The sequence below is a fragment of the Phoenix dactylifera genome, chromosome 7 (genome assembly GCF_051530095.1).
Source record: "Phoenix dactylifera cultivar Ajwa chromosome 7, Ajwa_hap1_PhDact_Kaust_v1.1, whole genome shotgun sequence".
Taxonomy (NCBI): domain Eukaryota; kingdom Viridiplantae; phylum Streptophyta; class Magnoliopsida; order Arecales; family Arecaceae; genus Phoenix; species Phoenix dactylifera.
In genome coordinates, this window is record NC_143196.1 from 20,888,507 (window position 1) to 20,906,760 (window position 18,254).

An 18,254-nucleotide genomic window follows, 5' to 3' on the forward strand; every position below is an offset into this window, starting at 1 on the left:
TGTCAACGAGTCGACTCCCGAAGTGTGCGAGTCGACTCCGAGGTTCACCGAGTCGACTCCAGGGTAGTAAGAGTCGACTCCAAGAGGAATACAAAGAAAAAGTCAGAGAGCAGTTTTCGAGTCTGAGATTCGAGTCGACTCCAGTGGAACGCGAGTCGACTCCGATGGTTGGCAGGTCGACTCCAAAGACAGCAAGAGTCGACTCTCAGCAGTACACAAAGAAAAAGTCAGAGGGCAGATTCTGGACTCTGAGATTCGAGTCGACTCCCGCATTACGCGAGTCGACTCCGAGACTCCGCGACCACAAAGAAGACAGAAGACCAAGTTACTGCCTCTGAGATTCGAGTCGACTCCCAGACAGCTAGAGTCGACTCCAAGGCAGCTTCACATCAAAAGGGCAGAAGACCAAGTTTCGGAAACTGAGAGCCGAGTCGACTCCCAGGACAGTCGAGTCGACTCGAGTGGACCAAATTCAAAAATACGTCCACGGACTTCATGGGATGAGCCGACTCCGAGAAAGCCAAGTCAGCTCCAGAAGTTGGCGAGTCGACTCTGGGTCAAGACGAGTCGACTCCCAGTCGTGAAGGCAACTTTAATTCAAATCTGGAACAGTTGCAGAGTCGACTCCGGAAAAGTATGAGTCGACTCCCGCTACGGACGAGTCGACTCCTGATCGCACGAGTCGACTCCAACCCACCAACGGACACATTGTCAGACTGTATAGAGTGTGCAGAACGGGCAGAAAAAGTTCTCTAACGGCTAGTTTCCGTGGGGGTTGGTTTAAATAGCCACAGAGGACTGTAGCAAAAAAAAAGAACAACCATTCCACTCCAAGTAATCAAGCTTTCAATCTCTGCAACTTGTTCTTCAACGAAAAAGAGGGAAGAGCAGCATTAACTGCATCCACCCACTTCTTCCCAACATTGAAAGAGCCTTCTCCTGCATTCAAGTCGACTACACATTCAAGAGGAGACCCGAAGTTCAAGAAGCCCTTCCTCTTCTCCAACTTAAAAGCGTTTGAGGGCTCTTAACTTCGTTATTGTTCATATTGCCATTTATCTGCTTTTGAGAAGCTGTATTTTTCTGTTTGTCTCTTTTATCTACACCTTTGTCTTTGCTTGGTTCAATCGGGGCATTGAATCAAGAGTATTGAGGTTGGTTGGTGAGCCGAGTGTAAAACCAACGTGTAAGGGTTCGATTGTGATCCCGGAAAAACAATCGGGATTGGTTCTAGTCGGTGAGCCTGGGAAAACCGACCGAGTTCGTTGTGAGCTCGTAAAACAACAAGTTTGGTTGTGAGCTTGGAAAACAACCGGCTGTAATCCAAGGGGTTATAGTGAATTCCCAAGAGAGACTTGGGGAGTGGACGTAGGAGCAAGGGTTAGCTCCGAACCACTATAAAAGCTTTGTGTTTGTGATTGCTTGTCTCTTACCATTACTCTCATTTCATACACATCACAGCAACTAATTAATCATCTTGTAAAAAGCATTAATTAGTCACCCACAAACGCTTTAATAGGTAAAATTATTTTAAAACCCAATTCACCCCCCCTCTTGGGTTGTCTATCTGGGCAACAGATTTAGAGATCTTTTACCTCTTGAATAGCCATCACCTTTGCTTCCCAAGACCTAGGCAAAGATCTAAAAATCTTCCTCATAAGATCAGCATTAGTATATGATTTTTTTAATAATTTCAAATCATTAATAATATTTGAAAATCTTGAAAATATTTTAGAAATAGATTTATAAGATTGCATTTTAAACATTTCATAATTTTGTGTTAGCATATTAATTTTTGATTCTTTCACATTATTAGTTTCTTCATAGATTATTTTCAATTTATCCCATTTTTTTAGCAGAAAAACATGTAGAGATTTTATTAAATTCATTTTTATTAAGTGCACAATAAAGTATAGCTAGTTAAGAGTAGGTAGAATTTACTACATGATTGGTTACCATAAAATATATTTTTTCTATAAAAAATATCTCATAGTACTAGAAGACTATTTAATTGATTTATGGTATCGATTTTAATATTTTCTTAAGGATATATGTTTTGATCCCAAGGATTTTACTAAGTGTTGAAGGTTTGCAAAATTAGAAATTTTGGTTAATGTATTAAGCTCAGGTCTAAAAAAATCGAGAGTAATAACTAATAAACGAGAATATATTTTGAGTTATATAGGTAGGCTATCTTATGATGTGTTATGTATTCACGGATCAATTAAGTTATTGTGAAAATAAAAACTTCTTGTGGGTATAGAGAGATACCAATCATGTTTTTTTCCTGAAAAATATTTAGATTACGAAAAAAAAGGGTCATACTATGGAGTTGTCTAAGGTGGTGATCAAGAAAAAGCTCTACAATATCAAAAATCAAGCAACATATTGGGGATAGGATTTGAAAGCTTGGATGAACTGGAAGAATTGAGATATCATGTTGACAAGTAAATAAATAAATAAATAGAAAAAAGTCAAAAATCATACTCATGGATATATGGTATAAATTAGGACTTGGCTTAAGGAAATATGTCCTAAATTGGAAAAAAATGGTAGGATTATACTAAAAAGGGATGAAATTGTTAAAAATTATGATGAATAACTTCTTCTCTACTTAAGTTTTTCAAGAATATTTTTCTAAATTGAAGTCGATTGTCTCTTTAATTTTTGATATTTTAGTGAAATTACAAGAATATGATGAATCCTTTGAAGAAGAAATTGATATATATGTATATGTTTGTGTGACACCAAGTATCTGGGCCCGGTCATTTTGACCGGCCTAGAGTAATTGGACCAAAGGAGTTGGCTTAACAACAATACATAATCGGAGTTGTTGCTGGATTCCTCTTTAATTTCTTCTGCGATCGTCGACCGTGTCAACACCGTTACTGTGGCCAACCGTCGTCGGAAGCCAGGTAAGAATCTAACAACTTTTGATTGGCCCCTCTCTCCCTCTTCCGTGGTCCTTGAAAGCTTTGATTTCGGTTGATGAACGCCAAATTTTTGTGAAGAATCAGATGCCCTATTTTTCCCTGTTTTTGTGAAAACTGGCACCTCTTTTCCTTTTTCGGCCTCTGGCATTTCCATCTATTGATGCTAGACTCTTGATCGACTCCCCCGGCCACCCAACAACCCTTCTCGGCAAGGCAATGGTCGTCAATGAGCGGCCAACGGCCAAAAATGATGAAGAAGCTCTGGTTCTCCTATTTTTGTTGGTTTTGGCACTGCCACCAGTCACCCCAGCTGTCGGCCGCCTGTTGGCCGGTCGTGGATCCCTGACCTCGAGCACCAGCCACCCTTTCCCCTCCTTTCTTCTTCCTTGGTTAGAGAGTCTATATTCTCTCTTCCTCTCTCTCCTTTCTCCATCTTCCCCCACTTTCTCTCTCTTATTTTTCTCTCTTTAAAGTTTTTCTCTCTTGATTCATGGGCCTAAAGATTGCGAGTCGACTTCTGAATGACCACAGACAGAAAATTGAAAGCAGTAAAAAATAGCCCTTTCACGAGTCGACCCTAGTAGATCACGAGTCAACCCCTAAAAATCACAAGTTGATCCCTGAAGAAGTCGGGTCGACCCCTGAAGATCACAAATTGACTCCTAAAGAAGTTGAGTCGACCTGTCTGTGCCTGACAATAATAACCGGTAGTTTTTCTGCCAAACCAAATGGTCATATTCACTCCCAATGGCTATTTTAGACCCTCTAATGGATAGAAACATCTTGCAACTAGTTTTGAAGATATCAATACATAGGAACACCCGACAAAGACAAGAAGAAGAAGAGAGGGGATCAAGGAGAGTGAGTGGATGAGGTGAAAGAAAAGGAATACAAGTTAACCACCACTTCTTGAGCTTCAACTTGGGTATCACTTTGAGAAGTTATCATTTAACTTATCCACCCACTTCAAAGAGAGTTCCAAATATTGAGAGAGAGCTTCAACTTCCAATGTTCAAGTTCCGTCACAACATATAGAGCAAGCAAGAAAGGGAACGAGAAAGAGATGACTTCTATTCTTCAAGATCCCAACATCCAAGGCAAAACAAGCATGAGCTACAATGCGAAAAAATCCATCTTTTGTAAAGGTCATTGCGTATGTATTCTTTATCTTTGTTTAGTGCATGAGATTAGAAAATCTTATGCGGAGTTTTAGTGTAGCTGAACCATGTAAAATCTGTCAGCTTGTAAAGTTTGGCTGTACTCGTGAAACAACTAGGTTATAGTTGATTGCCTTGAAAAATCGACTAAGTTTTGCCGAGCTTGGAAATCAGCAGGGAGTTCCTAAATATTGGAACACGGGATTTGTTTTGGTTGATTGCCAGAAAAAATCTACTCGGTTTGGTTGTGAGCCCCCAAAACAACTGAATTGTAATATTGTTTATAGATTATAGTAAAATTCCTAAAGAGGAAGCCTTGGAGAGTGGATGAAGGAGTCGAGTTTGGCTCTGAATCACTATAAAATCTTAGTATTTGATTTGTTTATGTTTATTCTTATCTTATGCAATTGTGTATCATTTATTTTCTTGTGCATACTTATGTTTAAATCTATTTTACTTGATCACCGTTTAAGTTTGTAAAATGTTTTGAAAAAACCAATTCACCTCCTTTCTTAGGTTGTTATCTTAAGTAACATTTGGTATTGAAGTAGGTGCTCTTTTATCTTTAAAGATCTATCTAGAGCTCAAGATTTGCATGGCAACCCTTGAAATGTCTTTTGCTGAAGGATACTTTTTTATTAAGCCTCATCGTTTAAGTAGATTTGATTATACTACTAGAACGAAAATTTGTATTCGAGCACAAAACTATAATTTATGGAATATCATATTACATGGCTCATATACCTACTAAAATTATAATTAAAATTCGGATTTCTGAACACAAAAATGGATGTGACAGTAATAAAAAGAAGTTAGTACAATTAAATACTTAAAGCAATGAATGAAGCCCTAAGGATCTAAGCCTAAGCCCTAACGAAGCGCGCCGGCGGTAATTGCAATCGAATTGGCAGAGGAAGATCCACTCGCTAGCAGAGGCGGATGACGGAAAAGGAAGGAAAAAGGGGGACTCCCACGGATTCATGCACGATGCGGAGGGTCTCGCACGCCCTTGGAATTTCAGCATGAAACTGAGCAACCTTTCTTTTTGGGCAGGCAATCCACGGTCGTTCCTCCTCTACCAACCAAAGTGTTGACCCTCTAATGGATTTTGATGAATACAAAACACTAGAGCATAATTCCCTTTATCTTAACAAGTTATTTGAGGATTTTAGTTGGTTAATTAAGAATATTGTTAAGAAATATCTAGGCAAGTTCCCATGATTTTTAAGAACTTATTGAAGAATTTTTGAGATGAAAGAAAAAGTTCAGGGACAGCCGAGACGTCTCCGGATTGTCTCCGAGACGTCTCTGGCACAAACAGGAAGAACTGGCACGTCTGGAGACGTCCCCGGTACCTGCGGAGTCGTCCCCGCAAGTAAAAAGCAGACCAGCGGAGTCGTCCCCTAGATAGCAGAGACGGCTCTCTCAGAGAATTCCAGAAGACTTGTTTTTCGGAGATATAACGGCGGAGACGTCCCCGTAAAGCGCGGAGACGTCCCCGGAGCGCGGAGACGTCCCCTGAAAACGCGGAGTCGACTCTCTCAGAGAATTCCAGAAGACTTGTTTTTCGGAGATATAACGGCGGAGACGTCCCCGTAAAGCGCGGAGACGTCCCCGGAGCGCGGAGTCGTCCCCGAAGAAGCGGAGTCGTCCCCATGCAAAAAGCGCAAACAAGCGGAGACGTCCCCGTAAAGCGCGGAGACATCCCCGGAGCGTCTGGGACGCGACTAACAACTTTTTCAGGTTTGATTTGAATTTCAAACGTCTCTTTTTTGTGTCTAACGGCTATATTTGCTTTTTGGGCTATAAAAGGGACCTCTTAAGTGCTTCTCAACAACTTCTCACCAACCCAACACAAGATCATTCAAGAGAGAAGAAAGAAAAAGAGGTTCAAGGGAGTTAGAGCTTTCAAGAGGAGAAATCAAGTGCATTCAAGCTTTCCCATCTAATTTCGAGCTCATCTACTCACTCCCACTTGGCAATCAAAGCTCGCATTCAAGCCAACGTGATCCACATCAGAAGAACCACCATCATCCACGCTTCCAACGGCAAAAAGGGTTCTTCCGATTTTATTGTTTCTCATTGTTATATTTGCTTCTTAAGAGCTTTCAAATCTTTTGTAAAACGTTTGAATATTGAGCTTGTTTCAGTCAAGGGACTTGGAACAAGGGATAGGCGTCCCAAGCCTAAGTTAAAATTGGGGGATTGTAGGGTTCGTTGTTAGCCCGGGGTAAAACAACGAGTTGGGTAGTTCACTCGAAAAACTACCGGATTGTAGGGTTCGTTGTTAGCCCGGTGTAAAACAACGAGTTGGGTAGTGCACTCGCAAAACTACCGGACTGTAATCTGGAGGATTATAGTGAAATTCCCAAGAGGTCTTGGGGAGTGGATGTAGGTGCTGGGGTGCACTGAACCACTATATGTCTGTTGTGTTTGTGATGCTTTTTGTCATTGTCTAACTTGCTCACTTACTTACTTAGATAAATTGGTTGCTTAACTCTTATCCGCGCATCCTTTAGTTGCAAGCATATTCAATTTACTTAATCAAGTCTCATTCAATAAATCAAACTGTTGCTAAGTTTAAATTCCACTGTGCATCTATACAACTTAGCATAATTAATTGAAAAGTGTTAGAAGTAGCCTAAAAGTTTTAAAAGACCCAATTCACCCCCCCTCTTGGGTTGTATCTACTGGGCAACAAGTGGTATCAGAGCAGGTGCTCTAAGTTTAATTGTTGATCTCACGATCAAGAGCCAAAGATCATGACAACTCAAATAGATAGTTTTCTAGGAGAAGGACAATCAATTGATACACCTCCACTATTTAATGGCTTAAACTATACACATTGGAAAATACGCATGCGCATTTTTATTCAATCACAAAACTATTACTTATGGAAAATCATAATAAATGATCTTCACACACTCTTTCAAACTTTTAATGAAAAGGACTTAGCACAATTGAATGCTGATGCCATGAACCTATTATATTGTGCATTAGATAGGAATGAGTTTAATTGCATATCTTCTTGCATGACTGCTAAAGAAATATGGAATATGCTTGAAGACAAATATGAATGCACTAACAAATCTGAAACATCATGTGTAGAAGGAGAGCAGTATCATATTGAAAATCCATGCTTGGTGGCACAAGAGGTACATGCTGAAACTGAAAGCAATTTTACATTTGATGAACTCCATGATGCCTTTTCTGATTTGTATTTAGAATATAAGAAACTTATTTGTAAGAACAAGAACTTGAAGAATGAAAATTAAATTCTAATAGATGAAAAACTGAAACTAACTAGTAAAACTGAAATCTTAATGAAAGAAAATCAAGAACTAAATCAAAGAGATCAATCTCTCACTAAAAGTCATGATAAACTTAAGAAAAACAATGAATTACTTTCAGAAGATAACAGAAGATTAACTAAAGAAGTTGACAAATTAAAACCTGTTGTTGAAAGATTTACCCTCAGCTCTGAAAAATTGAACCTAATGATAAATAATCAAAGAGCTGAATTTGATAAAGCTACATTAGGATATCAACCTTGGTACACCCAAAAATCTTTTAAGAATATATTTGTTAAAACAGTTTTTAATTATTCTAAAACAGAGTCTTATAATACTGATAAACAAAAGCTAAGTAAAATCTCTTCTGTTGTTCCTAAATCTATACATTACAAATTTGATGAACCTAAAAGGGAAAAACAGAAAACTGAAAGTCTTTCTACTACTCATGTTCGATCTAAGTTTGTTAAATTCAACAAGAGGATACAGAAATACATCCCTTGTAATTCTAAAATCTGTAAATTCATGGACAAAATAGCTATTAAGAAAATATGGGTTGCAAAAGGAACAATTATAGCTAACCTACAAGGACCCAAAAGAGCTTGGGTTCCTAAGTTGAAAATATGATTATTCTTCAGCAAGTATGTCTAGCTATCCAAGGTTCTAATAAAAGATGTTATCTAAACAATGGGTGCTCTAGACATGTGCTAAGGAATTGAATTTAAAATGTAATTAAGAAGAATGAGTTAAATGAAAGAAATAATGATATAAGTTATTATTGCATCCTCTCATAGTGAAATTACTTTAGTATTCGATTAAAATATGAATTGCATGTATTGATCAATTTTGTGATATAGAAAATACTTTTGGAAATATAATCAAATCACTTCATTTTATAGTATACTTTACTCACTATTGGATAAGTTGCAAAATGATTAATTTATTAAGAATAATTCTGTGAATTCTCTATATGCTTGATTGAGAGTTTTTATCCATGGCATTATTGTTTATTGATCATAGATATGATAATGTGTACTTGGTATGTTTTTGAATATATGCACTATGAATACCAAGATTAAAGAAACCATCTTTAGCATACAAAATCAACTCATGCTAGTATGTACTTAATCTCAAAAGACCTTGCCATAGGCTTACTTAGATTATCCTCTTAAAGGTCAAAGCTTTGCTATGCATGCTAACTAAGGAAACAAACAAAAATTTCTAAATCTAGAGATGTTGTTTCCAACACTAATTTTTCAAAAGCTTACATTAGCCTTGTTCTTGGCACTCAAATTGAAATATTTTCTGCATTGGCACAAACTCACAAAAAGCGATCAAATGATAAAGGTTTGCAAACTATGAATCACGGCATAGGTTTGAAAACCAATTTTTGTGTTAAGTTGTGCACAGAAAATAGTATTGAATACAATTGTTTCTGCACCAAGAACACTATAAGTAAAATAGGATTAATAGAATCTTTGAAGAATTGAAAAAGGCAATGTTGTATGATAGCCATCTACTTAAATGCTTTTTAAAAGCTATCATCAATACTTGTCATACATATGACTTCTATTAGATCTATCTTTGATGAAAACTTCTCTTGATCTTCTGAAAAATAGAAAACGAACTATTGCGTATCTCTCATATTTTTCAGTCGTACATGTTATGCTTGATATGTTCTCTTGAAAAATAATGCCAAATCTAATAAAGATATTTCTATCCTTGGATATCATTCATCAAGCAATGCATATAGAACATTCATGAAAAATTCTAGTTGTAGAAGTATCAATTCATTTTATTCTTTATGAGACTAATGATCTATTATCAAAATACTAAAATCAAATTATATGGTTAAATCTTTTACATATAACAATCTGAAAAACTTGTTAATTAGAACCAAATTGGATTTTTCAGATATACACTTAATGATGACTACTAAAAGATTAAATCAAGAAAAGATGAAATAGATCTTGATAAGATTCTTGCATGATTAGAAGTAAAAATCACCTTTATCATTTGTTTGCTTTATAAACGTTATATCCTATCAAATGAGTGTGTAGAATGGACTCCTATGTGCTTACTTTATATATGTTAGGTAACCACCATATTTGAAAACACTCATTACAAATATGATAAAGCATTATATGATTTGAAACAAGCATCAAAAGCATGATATAAAAGCTTAAGCAACCTTTTTGATAGAAAGTAATAATGATAAATCTATGTATCAAAAGGAAGAATTTGTGACATTATTTTTGGTTCTACTAATGAAGATTTATATTTTTACTAAGCTCATACAAGGTGAGTTTGAAATATGTATGATGAATGAATTAACATCTTCTCTCAAACTCCAAATTAAGACAAACAGGAAAGGGGATCTTCATTGACCAACATTAGTCCACAAAAAAACTCTTATAGAAGATTGGCATGAAGAAGGTATATCTATGACCCCATCTTGTAGAATTTGAAAAGGATGAGCAAAGTAGATCTATTGTGTTAAAGCTGTATTGAAGCATGATAGAATAATTATTTTATCATACAGCTAGTAGACCAGATTGTATGCTCATTATGTGACCGTGTGCAAGACTTCAATCTAACTTTAATTAATCATATTTTATTGATAACAAATAAATCATAATCTGAATTTTGATAGAAACAAATGTTTAAGATAAATTGATTAAAACATAGTTAACATATCTTATTGATAATTATCTTAAGCAAATAGAATCTAAACTAAATTGACTTGAACTATCTTGGTTAATGAATCTATCTCTTTAGTTCAAATGATATGTGCTTGCTTATATTTAGGCAATCTCTTGAGTAAAGTGACTCAACATGCAACTATTGTCATATCTCATATTGAGTCATCTAATTAAAAAATATATATATGTTGGATGAATGCTTTGTATCTTAAAGAAACTAATGACCTTCCTTCAAGAAAGGAAAATGAGAAATTTCAACTTGAAGGATATCTTCATGTAAGATACACTAAACATTCACATGCAAACAAGAGAGAGAATCTTCTTCAGCCAAAAGTTCACACATAAGAAATCTAGTTTGGCTTGAAGAACATATAATGAATAGGTAATTTAGATACCTTTCTCACAAATTAGTTGAGCAAAGTCAGTAACTTAAATCTTATTATGGCATGATTAAATTCTTTAATTATTAATTTTTGATATCATGTCTATATGTGTATTGACTGACTTATACTTTTAGAAATTATTTCATGGTTTGCCCAAACTAAAATATATCTTTGCCTATGTCATAACCATGAAATACACAAGTATATGCTTAAAATTTTGATGTAAAATAACTTGTGAGAAGTTATGAATCCTTGAGCACAATGAAAATGTTGTTTGCATAATATACATCTATATGATACATAAGATTATCTCTTTATTCTACTCTTTCATGTAAATTACTTGAGAATGACAAAAAGAGAGAGAGATAAAGAAAAGAAAATGGACATTGTTCAAGAGATGAAAAATCTGAGCAAAGGCAAGTACTTCAATCTTAAGGAAAAGCAAAACAAGCATAATATATTCGGCACATTTGGAAGGGATAAAATCTATAATTAATTACACTCAAACAGGGAGAGTTTGAAGTAAACATTTTAACCTTTCTATATTGCTCGTCATAGGGATGGTGCCAATGGGGAGGCTAGTGGTAGTACCCGGCACTATTTGACCCAACTATTCGGTGTAGGGCATATTAGGGACGGCACAAGAGGGAGGCTAGTGGTAGTACCTCGTGCCCCTTCCCAACTCCACCGGATAGGGAGCAAATAGAGTATAGAGCATAAGAAAGTTAAAAATGAAAGACAAAGTAAATGAAAGTATATAAGAAGAATCAAGTCAAATTTTTAATCACTTGAAAACACACTTTAATGATGAAATCAGTGCAAAATTATATAGAGGGAGTTTATTTGAAAAGAATTTTTTTTGATCCTTGACATTCTTTTTCTTATTATTTTAATGCATGACTTAACACATAATATATTTTGCATGTGGCATGATGTCTTGAATTATGGGTTCTCAATATTTTTGTAATGCCTCATACTTGGACAATTTGATTGAATGTTTGAAATACTACATAACATCTTGTGTTTGGTTTTATTGAAAAAAAATTTCAGATTTGTCGTTCACAATCATCGTTAAAATCTGAAAGTTAAATAAATTTGTAAAAAGGAGAAAAGAAGGATATCTCTATTTAGGCAAAATAAATTGAGTTTGTTTTATCTTTCAACTTGCTTAACTTTGGTATATAATGTGCTAATTCATACCAAAACTCACATTAAATACAAAGATTCTGAATATGCTCTTATATGTTTGAAATATAAGTTTTTCAATCGTAATGATTTAAGATGAGCTATAATGTGGAAGATACATATCTCAAATTATGACTTTGAAAGGCTCTATTGAAAATCTTTATGAAATTCAGAATCTGATTTTGTATAAAAGCTTAAACTCATATGATTTCTAAATAAAATCTTAATATAAGAAAAATAGAATTAAAATTTTGATGCCTTGGTTGATTGCTCCGATACGCATCCGAAACATATCATTTCTTATCTTTAAAGTGTACTAATATTGGTCCAAATGATGTGTCTTTCGATGATTTTGGTTGCAAACAAAAATTTCTAAATATATGATCTTATCTTGATATTAAAAAAATTTATTGTGTTTCATATATACATTGGTGAAAAACTATGATTAAGAAATTGAGTTCTATAAATATATATACCTCAATGATCATCTATATGTTTTTCTCTCCTACATTCTTAAAGACTTCCATCAGAATATATATATAGAGTGAATGATCTTAAAGCTAGAAATATTTCAGCTCACTTAAATGATTCTTAAAAGAAAGAAAATGTAAATGTTTTTGAAAAAAAAAAAAAAACTGAGCTTCAAATGAATCATTTTCTGATTAATATCTCTATACATTTTCTCTAAGATTAGGAGAAAGCATAACTTGTGCTTAAAAGATTAAAAAGGGTGATTGCTATAAATTTTGAATAATTCTTGATCACTCGACATTCTCGATATCATAGAATTTCAGTTTTATTCACGCTTGTCATTAAAATCTGAAATTCAACAAAAGAAAAGAATGATTGAAGAGGAATGCATCTTTTGAGGGGGAGCTTTAGATATCTTATCCTAAAGTTACTTTAATTTGATGCATACTTTGATTTTTATGGATTGATTTTGATGAACATCCTTATATTGCAATACATGCTTTAATTATAAGTTTATACCTTAAGATGAGTTCTATAAAGGTTGTCTTATCTCAAACCTTGAGTCTTATGAAAATAAGCTGAAACTTATAGAAAACATATTTTTGAGATTGACAATTTTATTGAACATTATCTACAAATTCTAAACTCTTAAAATGGAATGATCAATTAAGGGGGAGAAAAAAAATTTCAGAAGGAAAGATCTTATGGAACTTAATCGCATAAATCTATAACTAAAGGAGAGGGAAAGAATACTAAATGAAAAGTGATCCTAATACTCTCCAATATGTATCATCTGAAATTTAAATCTGAAAATCTTTATGATACACCTTGAGGCGTGTTATTTGGTTAGTATATCTCATGCATCACTCTTGAACCAAATTGCAAATTTTAAGAGCCTCTAATTTAATGAAAAAGGGGGAGAATAATATGTTAAATTTTCTTGAGTATCTCTTAGAAAATCTATTTTTGAACTTCACTAATGAGTCCTAATTGGCTTGCTCTTTAGAACTTCAATTTTGTGCCAATTCATTATTTTATGTATCAAATTGTGCTTATTCTCTAAAGAAATAAAAGAAAGTCTTTAAAAGAGCTCTAAGATGTATCAAAAATTGCATGAATTCATATTTTGGTATTTGTGCCCCAATGCTCTTAATAAAAGAACTTTGAAGTCATTAAGAATTAATGATCCAACAGGATGATATGTCTTTCAAATATATAAGTTTTGATCTTTTACTCTGAAAATCAATTGAATTGCTCTCCTATTAATAAAATACTTAATAGATTAGGCAAAAGGTCTTAATGAACAAGCTTTCCCACTTATTATTGAAGAGAGGTCAGATTTCCATTCGTGCTTTCCTTGAATATCATTTGTGGTACTTCTTGAATTAACCTAAGGAAGATTCCACCTACACTTGATTAGAAAACTATCTGTGGTATCAAATTAGAAAATTTCTTGAAATCACATTCGATGTGTTCTGCTCTGGAATTATCTTAATTGGCTCTGATCTATGCTCATTAATCTTTTTCTAACATTATTGCCTTGAGTTATATGATTCATATTCTTGCAATAACTTGACATGCAAATCAGAGTACAATAAGAAAAAGAAATATCTGAGTATTCTTATCTTTGTGCTTAATGTTCCACTATCTTTTTGATGTTGTCAAAAAGGGGGAGAAATATCTAAGTATATGCTCATAATGCTTTGTATTTTATATTGAATACCAACTCAGCTTAAACTGAAATAGGTTGATTGTGTTAAGCTGATTAAATCTAAAGCATTATCATGAAGTATGTTTTAAATATTTATTTTATATTGAATACCAACTCAGCTTAAACTGAAATAGGTTGATTGTGTTAAGCTGATTAAATCTAAAGCATTATCATGAAGTATGTTTTAAATATTTATGCTTTCTACTTCATGCAACTTAGCTATGCGTTAGTCCTAGAACACAGTATATTTTATATTGCACATACTCCAAGTTTTGTCATCATCAAAAAGGGGGAGATTGTTGACCCTCTAATGGATTTTGATAAATACAAAACACTAGAGCATAATTCCCTTTATCTTAACAAGTTATTTGAGGATTTTAGTTGGTTAATTAAGAATATTCTTAAGAAATGTCTAGGCAAGTTCCCATGATTTTTAAGAACTTATTGAAGAATTTTTGAGATGAAAGAAAAAGTTCATGGACAGCCGAGACGTCTCCGGGTTGTCTCCGAGACGTCTCTGGCACAAACAGGAAGAACTGGCACGTCTAGAGACGTCCCCGGTACCTGCGGAGTCGTCCCCGCAAGTAAAAAGCAGACCAGCGGAGTCGTCTCCTAGATAGCGGAGACGGCTCTCTCAGAGAATTCTAGAAGACTTGTTTTTCGGAGATATAACGGCGGAGACGTCCCCGTAAAGCGCGGAGACGTCCCCGGAGCGCGGAGACGTCCCCTGAAAAAGCGGAGTCGACTCTCTCAGAGAATTCCAGAAGACTTGTTTTTCGGAGATATAACGGCGGAGACGTCCCCGTAAAGCGCGGAGACGTCCCCGGAGCGCGGAGTCGTCCCCGAAGAAGCGGAGTCGTCCCCATGCAAAAAGCGCAAACAAGCGGAGACGTCCCCGTAAAGCACGGAGACGTCCCCGGAGCGCCTGGGACGCGACTAACAACTTTTTCAGGTTTGATTTGAATTTCAAACGTCTCTTTTTTGTGTCTAACGGCTATATTTGCTTTTTGGGCTATAAAAGGGACCTCTTAAGTGCTTCTCAACAACTTCTCACCAACCCAACACAAGATCATTCAAGAGAGAAGAAAGAAAAAGAGGTTCAAGGGAGTTAGAGCTTTCAAGAGGAGAAATCAAGTGCATTCAAGCTTTCCCATCTGATTTCGAGCTCATCTACTCACTCCCACTTGGCAATCAAAGCTCGCATTCAAGCCAACGTGATCCACATCAGAAGAACCACCATCATCCACGCTTCCAACGGCAAAAAGGGTTCTTCCGATTTTATTGTTTCTCATTGTTATATTTGCTTCTTAAGAGCTTTCAAATCTTTTGTAAAACGTTTGAATATTGAGCTTGTTTCAGTCAAGGGACTTGGAACAAGGGATAGGCGTCCCAAGCCTAAGTTAAAATTGGGAGATTGTAGGGTTCGTTGTTAGCCCGGGGTAAAACAACGAGTTGGGTAGTTCACTCGAAAAACTACCGGATTGTAGGGTTCGTTGTTAGCCCGGTGTAAAACAACGAGTTGGGTAGTGCACTCGCAAAACTACCGGACTGTAATCTGGAGGATTATAGTGAAATTCCCAAGAGGTCTTGGGAAGTGGATGTAGGTGCTGGGGTGCACTGAACCACTATATGTCTGTTGTGTTTGTGATGCTTTTTATCATTGTCTAACTTGCTCACTTACTTACTTAGATAAATTGGTTGCTTAACTCTTATCCGCGCATCCTTTAGTTGCAAGCATATTCAATTTACTTAATCAAGTCTCATTCAATAAATCAAACTGTTGCTAAGTTTAAATTCCACTGTGCATCTATACAACTTAGCATAATTAATTGAAAAGTGTTAGAAGTAGCCTAAAAGTTTTAAAAGACCCAATTCACCCCCCCTCTTGGGTTGTATCTACTGGGCAACACAAAGGATCGTCATTGTCAGCGGTCCGACAAAGGAAGATGGGCAAGGGCTTTGTAGATCCGTCCCTCGTTGGCATCCCCGGAAGGAAAGGAGCAAAAAAATAAAAAACAGAGGAAAAATCCTCTGTTTTCCTTGTTTTCACCTGGTGTTGCAATATAGCCCTTCATTGCATGGTTGAGCCTGTGTTCGTGGGCTGGTGTTGCAATATGGCCCTTCATTGCGTGGTTGAGCATGTGTTCATGGGCTGGTGTTGCAATATGGCCCTTCATTGCGTGGTTGAGCGTGTGTTCGTGGTTGGACTTCACGTCAACGGGGCACAAGCCATCCACTGTAATCTCAAATGTGCAAGCATTACCACCGAGGTGGTAGCACGGGGCTTTGATTTCATCGAAGTGGCACAAGTTCGAAATGCATGGGTGTTGATTAAATATGAGGACCGGATGCCCCCAGTCTGGTTTATCCGGTGGAATCGCTATCTGATCCGTTGGCTGTTTAGGTAGTGCTGGTGTGACGTACTTACATGTGGAGTTTCTCACATGTCGGAGAGGGCATGAGTAAAACTGAGTTTATCCGCATCGAACATTCTCCATTGGGAGGGGGGGGTGCTATGCGAGTGAGGTTCTCCTCACCCCCCTCTTCCCTTTTGTACACCCAAAAAAATAAAATAAAATGTGCAAGCATCATACCGTACAATTGATCCCAACACAAATCAAAGAGCCAAAAGATACTACAAGTAATAAAATAAGCTAGGCCAGTAACGAAATCCTCTATCTGGTTGCTCTCTCTAGGATGTAAAACTAAGGCCTCTTCAAGCAAGGGCAAGAGATTCCATGTATTGGAGATGGGGTTGTGAAGAGGATGCATGCTTACTCTGGTTCTAAGGTACATACCATGGAGTCAGCCTCCCACTTGATGAATGCAGATCCCTAGTTGACCAATTGGAAGTCTAATTGACTAAAGTTTGGCTAGAAAGGGTGTAACTAGGTCTAATGCATTAGTTAGATCAGAGAATTAGGTTGGAGTAAGTTGGATTTAGTTTGGAATTTGAGTTTGACCTAGCACGAAGGTTAGATCTAACATATACTGTAGCTGGATACATGGGATCCATCGATTTAGCTAAGGAACCCATAAATGGGGTGCATGGGGATGGCCTAAAGGTTGGCCCAAATATATTAGCCAGGCATTTTCTATTTGGATGAGTTCATAGTTCATATTCTAGAGTGGGCAAACCAAAATGACTTGGGAGGATGAATGGGTCTCCAAGCCTCCATCATAATATAGATTGAACATAGTCCCTAATATGTACAACATGCAGAACTTTTGTCATTTTATGCAATATAAAGGATGTTTAATATCACTTCCATTTCATGATAATATATCCTCACTTGCTCTTCGGAATAATTTGTTCTTAAACAGGGTGGATCTTTTATGTTAGTCTAAAGAGGTTATTGTATTCTTTTGGTGGCAGCTAGAAAATTTTTGTCTCAAAGATTTTTTCAGTCTTTTCTTTGATGGCTACCAAAGTCCTAAAAAGTTTTTAAGCTGCAAGTATCATTGCGACCGCTGCTAAAAGTTACAAATGGTTATAAGCAGCAGTGATTGTTTAGAAGCTGTTGAAATTGTTTTTAGCATTATCTTTTAAGATCACTGCTAAGACTCGCTGCACTCGCTATTGAAAGTATATGTTGTTCTAGTGCCACCCATTTACCCATTTATATGTGTGGATTGGTTCTTGTTCTAACTCTATTTTGTATTTTCCAACGTTCCAATTTTTTTGTGAGGCAAACCATTAAGCATGAAATTTAACCTAAACAATTTCGGATCAGAGGTTCGGTCTAGTAAATAGTTTACAAATATTAAAAAAATATAAGTATGGAATTGCAAAGTCCTATAACGATGATGAGTTGATTTTTTTCAACAGAAAGGTGGAAGATACTACCACACAATTCATTGGAGATGAAATGGTACAAAAAGGTAAACATAAGAGAAAAGAGAGAAAATAAAAAAAAGAAAAAGAAAGGAAGTAGGTGGATTACTCCAACAGCCCAACAAGTAAAAGCAAGCCAACTAAAGCCAAGCCCACCCATCCACTGCTGAGCCAACCAAGCTCCTTCCATTTGAACCATCAATGTTTCCCATCTTACTCCCATCTTTCCTGCTCCTGCTCCTCTCTTTACCTCATCCATGATCACATCATCCACAGCTCTTCCCCCTTCCCTTCATTTTCTCCTTCAGAACCAGGCTGATCACTTCAAATCTCTTCTCTGCCCATACCCTGTTGTCAAGGTTTTCAATATTGATGAAATTTAGATTACTTATCTAGATCTCTTCACCTACAGTTGCTTTCCTGATCTTTATTATTTTTTTTCTTCTAAATTAACCAAGGAGCTAAATAGTCCATGGCTGGAGAGGAGGAGAGGTAGCTTCTTTGGTTGGATCTACAGATAAGTAGCTCTTGGATATGATTATGGAAGAGTGATGATGGACCAGTAAGGAAAAGAGTAGGAAAGCAAA